The following is a 13,471-nucleotide window of genomic DNA, read 5'->3' on the forward strand; positions in this document are numbered from 1 at the left end:
TCACTGGAAATACAAGAGTGAATAAGAGACAGATGACAGATAAGGCAATCAATGATTTTCCTCTGTGGTGTTTCTATTTTAACACTTACTTGTGGAGTGAGGACAGTATCAACTATTTTTTTTTTTGGGCAGTCCTAGGGCTTGAACTCTCGGCCTGGGCATTGTCCCTGAGCTCTTCAGCTCAAGGCTACAGCCCTACCCCTGGAGCCACAGTGCCACTTCTGGTTTTCTAGTGGTTAACTGGAGATAAGTCTCACAGTCTTTAGTTCTCAGGCTGGCTTGAACTGTGATCCTGAGATCCCAGCCTCCTAACTAGCTAGGATAACAGGCGTGAGCCGCCACACCAGGTTCAATATCAACTATTTTATTTTGTATTTATTTATTTTATTTTTTGCCAGTCCTGGGCTTGAGCTCAGGGCCTGAGCACTGTCCTTGGATTTTTCTCAAGGCTAGAGCTCTACCACTTGAGCCTTAGCACCACTTCTGGCTTTTTCTAAGTATGTGGTATGGAGGAATCGAACCCTGGTCTTCATGCACGCTAGGGAAGCACTCTACCACTAGGCCAAACTCCTGGCCCTCAATATCAACTATTTTAATGAAGCCTCTTTAAGATTGCTTTAAGAAAGCCTGAACCAGAAAATGTTATGCTATCCACAACTTATTGCATAGAAATGATTGTATCTTGGTGTGTGGGCATGGCAGGGGATATATGCATCAAAACTGCATCATAAATTTAGCCTGATCTGTTTTAATTACTATGGAAAATCAAATTAACTCCACTATCAAACATATGACTGCTCATAGTGTGTATGGTTGGCATTATTCTTTGGTATCTTTATTTGTCCTTGAGAAGATGCATCCCAACCATGTTTATAACATTTTAAACATTTTTTAAGCATTTGTGATTCACAGCTGTGCTAATATAAATGCTTTAACATTCTCTGTAACTGAACACTCAAAAGAGAAAATTCAAACCATAGTTTAATTTTTATTGTTTTATGTTCTAATGTACATAAAAGCCTTGAAAACCACAGGTAAGTCAATTTTAGGGATACAGTTTCTAAAACAATGCTCTATGATCACTGTACTACCAATATTATGCCTATGTTCAATAATAATGTACACTTGCAAATGCATCCCAGGAGTGGGACTCGTGTTGTATTCTTACCACAAAAATGGGGAGAAGAGAGAAGTTTGGAAGCATGTGTATTGCCTTGATGGCAGGGACGTTTCCAAAAGCATATATAGATATCCACAGATATCATCAAATTGTCCACATGACATGTGTCCAGTGATTTCAATATCAGCTACATCAGCTAGTTACACTGTATGGGGGGCAGGGGAGTATGTGTATGTGTGCATGTCACACGTATACAGTCATGGGGCTTAGACTCAAGGCCTGGGTGTTGTCCCTGAGTTCTTTTGCTCAAAGCTTGTGCTTTACCACATCAGCCATAGCTCTACTTCTGACTTTTTGCTGGTTACTTGGAGAAAAGTCACCTGGACTTTCACACCTCAGCTGGCTTCAAGCCACAACTCTCAGATCTCAGCCTCCTGAGTAGCTAGGATGACAGGCATGCCACCAGTCCTGGCTAAAGTTGTATTTTTTTAAAAAAGAAAGTCCAGCTGTTATAAAACCATACAATATAGAATAGATGCAGTGGGCCGGGAGTTTGGCCTAGTGGTAGCGTGTTTGCCTAGCATGCACGAAGACCCCATTTCGATTCCTCAGTACCACACACATTGAAAAAAAGCCAGAAGTGGTGCTGAGGCTCAAGTGGTAGAGCTCTAGCCTTGAGAAAGTCCAAGGACTGTGCTAAGGCCCTGAGTTCAAGCCCCAGGACTGGCAAAAAAAAAAAAAGAAGTGCATGTACTTTGTGGTCTGGTCAGCATACTGATGTCTGATGATACCATGTCAGGCCATGGGGATTCAAGCAGTGGCCACTTGGTGAAGAGACAAAGACAGAAAGGACGGGTGATTGATTAAGTGGTTTAGGGCACTCACTCACCATCCAGAGGGGAAAAGTGCAACTATATCTCTATTTCAAACTATATCCAAACATATGTATGTTCTGCATGAATTAAATAGCTAAGAGCCAAAAGCAAAGTTGAAAACACAGTCATATATTTTCCTCTAATATCTAATAATTTTTCTGACTTAGGTACGAAAACATTAATCATGTGGGGAAAGATTGATAGATTCATCACACTGAAACTGCACATGTTTGCAAAAGTTAGGAAAAATAAAAAAGGAATTAGGCAACCTAATATGTCTACACAAAGGATGCAAATAAGTAATTCTTGCACAAAAAGAATACTCACAGGCTGGAAGGTTAAGACACACAGGCTTGCTAAAGGAACCAATATAATAACGGACAGTGGCACTGGCTCAACCTGGTAGAGCCCAAGCCTTGAGCAAAAGGGCTCAGAGACAGCGTCCTGACCTTGAGTTCAAGCCCCATGACTGACAAAAAAAAACAAAAGGAAAGAATTGATATTGTTAGCTTGGGAAGAAGTAATTCAAAAGAAAAAAAATGATTTCTATCTCAAAAACAAATAATCCAAGCCCAGTGCTGGTGGCTCACACCTGAAATCCTAACTACTCAGGAGGCTGAGATCTGAGGATCACGGTTCAAAGCCAGCCTGGGCACTAAAGTCTATGAGACTCTTCTCTCCAATTAAACACCAGGAAACCAGAAGTGGTACTGTGGCCCACTAGCCTTAAGCTGAAGAACTCAGGGACAGTGCCCAGGCCCAGAGTTCCAGTCTCATCACTGACAAAAAACAAAACAAAAACGAAACTCCATTAGCATTTGCCCATAGGGCTGGTGAAAGACCAGGCATATAAAAGAAAGGGGGTGGGGTAGGAGATTTCATTTTCTTTCTTTTGTTTCTTTCTCTTCTCTTTGTTTCTTTCTTTTTTTGTTTTGTTTTGTTTTGGTCTGGTTTGATTTGGTTTTAAGGCTTGAGCTCTGGGCCTGGGCACTGTCCCTGACCTCTTCAGCTCAAAGCTAGCGCTCTACCTTGTTGAGCCAAAGAACCAGTTCTGGTTTCCTGGTAGATAATTGAAGGTAAGAGTCTCCCCAACTTTCTTTCCTGGGCAAGCTTTGAACCATGATCCTCAGGTCTCAGCTTCCTGAGTACTAGGCTTTCCTGAGCCACCAGCACCCAGCCCAATCTGAATTTTTTGCCTCTTAAATATGAATTAATATGAATAGTCAAGAGCATGGAAGAAAGCTTTCTGTGCAAGGCAATAAAGCTACAAATCAGAAAGGATGAAAAAAACTTGAATGAGGGATACAATGCAGGATATGGAAGAAACATCACAGAGACTGACACTATCCATGGACCTCAGACATGGAATCCATGAGGTGTCAACATAGGGCCATTCCAGTACACAAATACTGAACTGGGGATGTGGCTCAAGTAGCAGAGCACTTTTCTAGCACGTGTCCTGAAAAATTCCATGGTCCTAACAGGGACAATGGTTGCTCAACTTCACCACTCCACATTATGCAATTTTGATGTCTGTTTTATTCCTAGACTCTTCCTCACATCCTCCTTACAACAAAAACTCAAGAAAGACAGCAACAGCTATCTGTTTTGATCACAAATGTGTCATGTCAGTGTGTCCACAGCAGGGCCTTACCGATAGCAGGCACTCCACCGAGAATCAATGAATCAATAAATACCAGATCCCCGGAGACTTATAAAGAGTAAAGTCAGAGAGTCAACAAGGAAGTCACCAGACAGAGCTTTGTAACTAACTGCCTTAAAGGCTCCAGCTTTAACTTTGTCTGGGATCGGAGGGGGGTGAGGAAGTGGAGGGAGTCAAACACAACCACACAGGCAGGATTGAAAGAAGAATCCCATGAAAGGGAAGGCAACCAGGAAGCCATTGAAATAACCCAAATAACCCCAGCAAGTAATGTTGGCCAAGATGCAGCCATGAAAGGAAAAAGTGGCCATCTGTTTCCAGGGGGAGTAGGTCTACAAAGAGGAGCTCCCAAAATGAGTCAGGATAGAGCTGGCAGCCAGTCCCAGAGGAAGAGTTCAGAACCAAAGCTTCCTTGAGCACAGTTTGTTGGGAGATTTTTTTTTTTTAAAGTATGTTGGGGGTGGTGAGCTTCACAGCTTACAGAAGGGCTACTGGGCACTGCCAGGCTCCAGAGGCTCCACTGCCAAACACTACACCATTTAGTCACCTCTGCAACACTCCTGGTGGCCACTTTCTAGCAGGACTCAGAATTACAACTTGCCAGCTCAATGGTAAAGACGCACCAGGAGGAAGCACTAAGGAGGAAATAGTCCCAGTTCTGCACTCCTTACCACTGTCATAGACTGGAAAGAACTATATGTTTCATGTACAGAATAGATTTCAGGAAAAACTCAAAAGCTTTTTTTTCTTTCTTTTTTTTTCCTCGGGTCATGTGGTTTGAACTTGGCCTGGGCGCTGTCCCTGAGCTCTTCAGTTAAAGGTTACCGCCATACTTTTGAGCCAAGCCCCACTTTCCATTTTCTAGGTTAACTGGAGATAAGAGTCTCAGGTCCTTTTGTGCCTGGGCTGGCTTTGAACCCTGATCCTCAGAAGTCAGCGTCCTGAGTAGCTAGGATGACAGGCGTGAGCCACGTACCCGACTTTCAAAAACATTTTTGTAACAAACAAAATGCCCTCTGGCTTTTAGACATAAGGTTATTTTTAGGCATAAAATCATTGTGAACACACACACACACACACACACACACACACACACACACACAAAGTCCTAAAAAAATCTACAAACAGAAAACCAAAGGAGTGATAAAGCAATGCTGTAAGAATACTATAAGAGTGGCTTATTTTACTAGGTTATTTGTTTATTTACTTATTTTTTCCAGTCCTGGGCCCTGTCCTTGGACACGGGTTGCTCAAGGCTAACACTCTGCCACTTGAGCTACAGCACCACTTCTGGCTTTTTCTGTGTATGTAGTAATGAGGAATCAAACCCAGGGCTCCATGCATGCTAGGCAGGCACTCCATCACTACCCTCCCAGCCCAAGAGTGGTTTAGTTTAAAAAGAATTTCTGGAAAAAAAGAATGTCAAAGGTGCTGGAAAAGAAGAGATTTTTTTTCTTCTTACCTCTGTAAAATAATTTCTGACACAATTACATACTGAAATATAAAAGTACATCAATAGCAATGTACAAGAAAACCCAAGAAAGAAGCCAGGCACAGTGCCTCATACCTATAATCCTAGCTACTCAGGAAGCTGAGATCTGAGGATCGAGGTTCAAAGCCAGCCCAGCCACTAAAGTCCTGAGACTCTTATCTACAATTAACCACTAGAAAATCTTAAGTGGTGCTGTGGCTCAAAGGGTATATCAGTAGCCTTGAGCTAAAGAGCTGAGGGAGGGCACCCAGGCCCAGAGTTCAAGTCCCACAACTGGAAAAAGAAAAAAAAAACCCAAGGGGGAAAAACCTGTATGCATCTGGCTTTTGTGGCCACAGTGTGTGTGTGTGTGTGTGTGTGTGTGTGTGTGTGTGTGTGTGTGTGTGTTGGGGGGATTTCTTAAGCAAGACAGGAAGCTCAAAGAACCAAAGGAAATGGAGAAACATTTGACTATGTAAATATTTAAAATTCAATGTAAGAGAAAATAAGCATAGCCAGAAAACAGAGAATATTCTGTGAGAAACATTTAAAACATAAAGGTTCATAGCTATAGTACACACATGACTCACATAAATCGAAACAACAACGACCCCGTTGAAAAACAGTCAAAGGATAAAAGTAACCGTTTTAGAAGAGGAAATCCTAGGCTCCTGGAACAAAGAGTGTTCAAGCTCACAAAGAGTTGAGCCCCCCACAAGCTGTAAGTAGAGTACAGTGCTTTACCAAAGAGTAACAGAAGACAATTGGGGGGTGAGAAGAGGCAAGACAGTGGCTTCCATATACTTTTGTTTGTTTTTGCTTTTCAGTGAATTCACTCACTGTCCCTGAACTTTTTTTGCTCAAGGCTAGTGCTCCACACTTGAGCCACACAGCTCTATTTCTAGCTTTTTGGCGGTTAGAATCTCCAGGACTCTTCTTTCTCAGGCTAACTTTGAACTTCAATTCTCAGTTCTCAACTGCTTGGATAACTAGGAGTTCAGGTGGGAGCCAAAATGCACCTGACTCCCATAAACTGCCTGAAACAATGGTCACTGGCTCATTGTCACGTGTGTGCCTCGAATCCTCTGGCATCATATCCGTTTGAAAAACCCAGAAGGCCAAAATCTTTCATTTGAAACTGGAATTAAAAAAAAATACTATCCAAATCCTTGTAACAAAAATAGTCGAATTAAAATTAGTCTTTATGTAGAAAAACAAATATTTACCTTTTTAAAATAAAGGTGCTGGGGGCCGGGAGTTTGGCCTACTGGTAGAGTGCTTGCCTAGTATGTACGAATACCCGGGTTCGATTCCTCAGTACCATGTACATAGAAAAAAGCCAGAAGTGGTGCTGAGGCTCAAGTGGTAGAGCTCTAGCCTTGAGAAAGTCCAAGGACAGTGCTCAGGCCCTGAGCCCAAGCCCAAGACTGGCAAAAAAAAAAAGGTGCTGGTGATTCATACCCATAATCCTAGCTACTCAGGAGGCCTGTGATATAAGGACCATGGTTCAATTCCAGATGGGACAGAAAAGTCTGTGAGACTCCTCTCTAACACCAAAAAGCTAGAAATGGAGCTGTGGTTCAAATGATAGAATGCTTAAATCAAATACAGCACCTAGACCCTGAGTTCAACCCTAGAACTAACACATACATTGATTAAAATCACACATAATGATAAATTATTGTGTGTGTCACTGGCTTTGGCATTTTATGGAATTCGTAACTAAGATACGATGTCACCATATTGTCTCTGCAAAATACTTAAGGGACAGATTATTTCTGAGGAATATCTTGCAACTGTAGCTCTCCAATCAAATGTTAACCATTAGGAAAAATATCCAGTTCAAAGACATCCTTCATGGGAATTCTGCTGGTCCCATGTCAGGGCATCTCACACAGATTTTGTGGTTTGCAACCTGACGATGAATTCTATTTTGTGCATTTGTGCACCTAAGAAAGGGCTCTGGGGTACGCTTCTGGAAGCTTCCAACATCTCTGAGTTATCTCTGTGGGCATGGCACATGCACCAGTCCCTGAGCTTTTTTTCTCAAACCTAGTGTTCTACCACTTTTTTGTTTGGCGCTAAATTGTATAGGCATTCGACAGCAGCACCCAGCTCCCTGAGCTGTCTTTCCCCTGCTCTGCTATGTTCTTACCTGGCCTGGAGGTTCATGTGAGTATGCCATGTGGGCTCTTGTGAGCCCTTTCAATCACCCAGTACTGCCACAGCACTGCCACCTGGAAAATAGAACTTTTAGTCAGTGTATTGGAACCAATCATATGCCATCCTCACAACCGTTAGAGAAAGTTGCTTCACCGTGGTCAGGTATCCATGCTTCATGTTCTTCACTGGGTGGCTCCATCTTCAGCCAAGAGGTGGGGTAGCTGCAGGATTTACCAAGTCGCTGCAAAATGAAAGCAGGACATCCTATTTAAAAGGCATTACATATTTCAAGATTAGGAGGGAGAGTGAGGCTGAGTCTGAGAGCCTTCTTAAACAGGGTCCATGCCACTGCACAGATTCCTAGCCCTGGATCGGCTCTGGTCCTGACTGAAACACCATCGTGCCCATTATCTTCAATGATAAAGGAGAACTCTTCCAGGAAGCTTCTAGAAAGTTTTTCTTCACTGCCAAGAATCATACATGACTCTGACCTTTTTGTTGTCTGAATGAGCTAGCAGAACTGCTGCCATTAGCCTATGAAACAAGAGTGCCACAACCAAGAGGATGTCGCAGACATGAATATACCTGTAGCTGGCCTAACAGCTCTGAGCAACGTAAACCTGAGTTAATCAGAGACAGACCCCTCCCCACCAGGGCAGCAGAGCTGATTCACTTCCTGCAGAGAAGGGGTGGGGAGGACCAACTTGAATGACTATTTTCTATTGTGGACAGAACAGTGTTGATAATATCCATCTCAACTGATACAAAGCCTTCGCAAAATATCTATGGTGATTTTCCAAATCTGAGATAGGTTCCTCCTAAGTCCTCACAGTGTGAAAGGAAACACAATGCAAGTGAAAATGAACCTTTGTCTTTTGAAGGCACCAAGACAGGCTGGTACTTCTTCCTGCAGCTTCACCCAATCCATCCCAGAGAAAGCAATCGCAGACCACGCTTAGCCTTCAAGGTGAGCAACAACACAGGTCCTCTACAGAAGTTCAGTCCTCAACACACAACCGCCTTCAAGGGAACATACATCCGCACTATGATTTCCTCTGAGATGAAAGTGAGAATGAATAGCTCAGTGCCCATATTTGGACATGGGTAGGTTCCAAGCCTCCTTTTATACACTAGCAACTCAAACCATGGGTATCTGTGGGTTGTTTTGGGGTTTGGTTTTTGGGTTTTTTTTTGGTTGTTGCTGTTTAAAAATTAGTAAATCTTACAGTTTACTATGTGAGATACCAAGTGAGTCCCAGGCCTTCTCTATCACAGGTGCCGAGTCTTTAAGAGTAATCAGGGATGGGCGGGGTGGCTCACACCTGTCATCCTAGCTACTCAGAAGGCTGCGATCTGAGGATGGCAATTCAAAGCCAGCCTAGACACTAACGACTGTGAGACTCTTGTCTCCTCCAATTAATCACTAGAAACCAGGAAGTGGCACTGTGGCTCCAAGAGTATGGTGGTAGCCTTGAGCTGAAGAACTCAGAGACAGCACCCAGGCCCAGCGGTATGGCAGTAGCCTTGAGCTGAAGAGCTCAGGGACTCTGAGCCCCAGGCCCAGAGTTCAAGCCCCATGACCCACAAAAAAAAAAAAAAATGAAAAAAGAAAAAGATAAACCTCGGAGGTAGTGATTTGGCAGTTGAGAGGAGAAAGAAGATGCTGGGAGCAGGGGAACATGAAAACAAAATGCTTCCCACAAGAGGCCACCCTGGAACTACAGCCCATAGAGGTGACCCCTTCCCACACACTGGAAGGTCAGCAGACCAACTCCTTTCCTTGTCAATGGATGCTGCAGCAGGGATGAGGGGCCAGGCAAAGCCGGGGATAAGGCCTCATGCTACCTACCCAGCAGCCAAGACATTCTTCTGGCGAATGCCCAGGTCTTCTCACAACTCCTGACCTCTTTTGAGTCCACACAGCCCTGCCACGAGCAACCACTCCAGCCATGCAGCCATGCAGCCATGCTTCCTCATACCATTCAGCATCTGAGCAGACTGTTGTGAATTGTTTTTTCTTTGTGTCAATCTTGAACTCAGGGTCACAGCTCTGTCCCTGGGGCCTGCAGGCTTTTTTTTGTTCAAGGCTAGCCCTCACTTCCAGCTTTCCTGGTGATTTCAATGAAGATCAGAGTCTGTAGGACTTTCCTGCCAGGGTAGAGATCTACGCGCGCTCCACAGCGACACCACAGGCCGCGGGTGGAACTGCAGTGGGCTCAAGGCTCCCGCTGGCTGCATTGGAGCCCCTTGCAGACCTTAGGGCTGCAGAGACAGCTGGGCAGGGGAGGCAGGGCCCTGAGTGAGAAGGATGCTGGGGAAGTGGTCCAGGAGCCCGCTCTGGGTAAGCACTAGGAAAGGCTGCCCTATGACCCCCTCCCCAACCCTCCCCTCACCCCCCAGTCTGCAGTCAGAGACTGGTGGTGACTCCTCCCCCCGCACCCCCAACACAGCCCATTCTAGCGTCCACCGCTGCAGGATCTGAAGAGTAGTTTTCGAGTGCCAGCAGTGTCATGTATGTCATGTGCAGGGACCCTGAGCACAAGACATTTTTTTGGATTGGGGGGGGGAGTGCTGCAGGTTGAACTTGGTCTGGGTGCCTGAGCCTCTAGCACCCAACTTCTGTTGTTGTTTTCTTTTCTTTCTTTTTTTTCTGAGTAGTTTATTAGGGATACGTCTCACAGACTTTTCTGCCCAGGCTGGCTTTGAACTGAGCCTCAGTTCTCAGTCTCCTGAGCAGTTAGGATGACAGGTGAGAGTCACTGGCACCCAGCTCAAAAGATTTTCTCTTGCATAGATGAGCATACTAGCTATAAGAAGTTACTAAGAATTTCTGAAATATTTTAAATGGGGAAAGGAAACTCAATTTCATTGCCCTTTATGCCAAGACCCAAGATGGTAATTTTCTTTCTTTTTTTTAAACCTGGGCTTAAACTCAGAGACCTCACAATGGCTGAGCTCACTTGCACAACCCTGGTGTTCTGCCGTTTGAGTCAGTTCTCCAGCTTTGTTTCTTGCTAGAAACTGAAGATGAGACTTGGGCTTTTCTGCCCCAGATTGCTTCCAAACCTCAGCATGATTACAGGCATCAGCCACTGGCAGCCAGCTGGTTCACATACATCATTTTAAAGTGTCTGAGATTTACAGTCTGTGTCTCTGAACACTACAGGAAGATCTCAACCTGGGTACAGGAAATCCAGTGAAGATCTGGTCAGTCATCAGTCCGGAGTGCTAGAAGGCACTAGAAAACAATAGTGCTGTGCACAAAGAGAGTCCAATCTCCTGTGAAAGGCTCATGGAGCCCTTCCTCTGGGCCTCAAAGTTCCTGACTGGTGAAATATGGTAAACAACTCTGATAGATCACACAACTTGTTTATCATTTATGTTGCTTTGGCTTTTTCCTAGGGCTTGAATTCCGGGCATGGTCCCTGGTCTTTTGTCCTCAAGGCTAGCACTCTACTACTTGAGCCACATCTCTACTTCCAGATTTATTGGTCGTTAAATGGAAATTGCAGTGTCTTGCTGATTTTCTTGCCCAAGCTGGCTTTGAACAGCCATGGTGGTCCTCATGTCACAACTTCCTGAGTAGCTAGGATCCCAGGCGTGAACCACTGGTGCCTAACACCCCAGTTTTCAGTTGTGTAGATAAGACACTTCCTTCCAGCACCGGGCCTTCGACCTTCCCAGGGCCTAGGCACATGCGCCTCTCTGCTGAAAGCTCTTTTTGTCTTCATGTCTTAGAGCTGGCCAGGCCTTCCACAATCCTTCCTCCTGCTTTCCCTCCACTGCCTTTCACCTCACAAAACCCAGAGTCCATCCTGGCATTTTGCACAAAAGCTCTAGTCCTTTACAACCCCAACTAGAAGGCTCGTTCTCAGTCTTCCCCTTAGCACTTCCTGTGCCTTTATAGACTGCACCAGGAAAGAGACGAAGTAGCTTCCAGCAGGCATCTCATCTTCTCTCTTCTTAGGCAGTTGTAATCGAGAGGTTGTTAGTGTCCATCGAAAACTTGTTTCATACTAATAGAAGTCTAAAATCAAGGTGTCAGGGAGGGGATAAATATCCTCCTGCCTTTCCCAATTTTGTTCTCTGTCTTTGTTTTACATTCATTCCATCTCTTATTTAGTACCAGGGATTGAACTCAGGGACTGGTGCTTATTTGGCTTGCTTGCTCAGATGGCACTCTACCACTTGAGCCACACTTCCAGGTTGGATTTTTGCTGGGACTTTTTTTTGGGGGGGGGGGCGATGATGAACCAATGGCCAGCCATTTTTCCTAATTTCTGATCACCCTAGTCATTTCTTTGTTTTTAGTCTGTTGGCTGTAAAACTCCATTCTTGTCCTGGGTCTTGAATGTCAGCTTCTCCACATGTATCTCTGTCTTCACAAAGCTTCTTTGTATCTCTCTTCTTCCAAGGACACTTGTCATAAGTGTCTAGTCATAAGTTAATTTCATTACCTTTGACCTTGAACACTTACTTCCCAGCAAGGTCACATCCACAGATCCTGGGAGTCAGGGCTTGGACAGTGCCTTCTGGAGAATGTAATTCTGTCCATGGAACACTAAAGGAAGGATTTGAGTAAATGATGATATGATGGGGAATGAGACACGAACAGCAACTGGAAGTGTAGAAATGAGGTGGGGGGGTGTCACATTGCTAGAAAAATCCTCCCTTTCAAGAACTACTTGTTTCCCTGCATGGCCCCTTTCCAGCTTCAAACATCAGATTTCCAGACTCTCTGCAAAGTACTGAATCAAAGTGTTGCATTTGAGCTTCTGATAAATAGAAGAGACCTTTGTAGTCCCTTTTAATATGTCAGAGACTGTGATAACGCTACCTGCATTTTTGTGTCTGTGTGTGTGGGGGGGTTATGGGGCTTGAACTCAGCCTGGGTGCTGTCCCTGAGCTCTTCAGCTCAAGGCTACCACCCTACCCTTGAGACACAGCCCCACTTCCTGTTTTCCAGTGATTAATTGGAGATAAGAGTCTCTCTATTGCTGGGGCTGGCTTTGAATCACTGCCTTTGAACTGCGATCCTCAGATCTCAGCCTCCTGAGTAGCTAGGATTACAGGTGTGAACCACTGTACCCAGCTTCTAGAGATTTTTGGAGATAAGAGTCTCAGGTCCTTTTGTGCCTGGGCTAGCTTTGAATCTTGATCCTCAGATCTCAGGCTTCTGAGTAGCTAGGATTACAGGCATGGGCCACCGCGCCTGGCTTTTACCTGCTTTCTTTTTTATATATGTAAATTTTTTATTGTAATTAATAGAAGGGTTACATGATATTTGCGAGATAGATGGTGCATTAATTCCCACACACTGATACCCTTTCACATGTCTTGGTCCCCATTTCCCTCCGGAAAGACCTACGTTTTTGTTTCTAGTTTTGTCCATATCAGGGATTCGTGTTTTCTCAGCCAGCATTCTACCTCTTGAGCCAGGCCTCCAGCCAACCTCCAGTTGGTTATTTTGGAGATGGAGTTGCTCACACTTTTCTGCCTGTTTTGGTTTCAAACTATGATCCTTTGGATCTCAGCCCCCTAAGTATTTAAGATTATGGGTCTGAGCCCCCAACCGGACTTGAGGAAGGCTCTATTGCTACTGCTAACTGAATTTTACAGGAGAAACTGAGGTTCAGACAGGATAGCGAGCAGGCTTACAGCTTCTACCATATCCCCGCTCCACCAGCTTTATAACAGTTCATATTTCCAGACAACTTGCATGTAGTTTTCCAACAATACCATGCTTTGTGACTCATGAGGTCAGAACTGTGATGATCACAGATCTGATTTGGGTTCCTTCAGACACAAGATTTCCAAGAGGTTGCCAATTCAGATCTGTAATGCCCTTCCCATCCCTGCCCCATTCTTGAGGGAGACTTTGGACTCTCCCCATTTTTTTCTTTCTCTTCTGAAGAAAGGTGCTTAGCTTCTCTATGCCCCAACGGACAGCTCAAGCTCAGCGGTTTCCTCATCTCCAGGTCAAGGGTCCTGCCCTCTGAACTGACATTCCCTGCCCACGTCCTGCTCTTTCTAGAAAAAGAAAAAAAGAAAAAAACAAGAAAGAAGAAGAGGGTTACAAGTTCCCCGCGGTCTGTGGCTTGCCTCCCTTCCCGAGCTCCACGTGGGGAATCAGCCGAGCCCTGCATCTCGCCTCTAGCACATTGCCCACTCCCATTCCC

General features: G+C 44.7%; 1 long non-coding RNA gene across 3 annotated transcripts in view; it reads right to left on the reverse strand.

The window, feature by feature from the left end:
- The window catches only part of LOC150055973 (uncharacterized), a 40,959-nt gene that overhangs the window by 26,827 nt on the left and 661 nt on the right, over nucleotides 1-13,471 (reverse strand). For 2 of the 3 annotated variants that reach the window (XR_016537496.1, XR_016537495.1), the window contains exons 2-3: nucleotides 7,446-7,533; nucleotides 7,285-7,366 (exon numbers count right to left, since the gene is read on the reverse strand). This is a non-coding gene — a long non-coding RNA (uncharacterized LOC150055973). Of the gene's footprint in view, nucleotides 1-7,284; nucleotides 7,367-7,445; nucleotides 7,534-8,158; nucleotides 8,599-13,471 lie in introns of those variants that run through there. The other variant, XR_016537494.1, reaches the window with a different exon arrangement.

Source organism: Megascapheus bottae, chromosome 13 (assembly GCF_031878675.1).
Source record: "Megascapheus bottae isolate mThoBot1 chromosome 13, mThoBot2.hap1, whole genome shotgun sequence".
In the NCBI taxonomy this organism is placed as follows: Eukaryota; Metazoa; Chordata; class Mammalia; order Rodentia; family Geomyidae; genus Megascapheus; species Megascapheus bottae.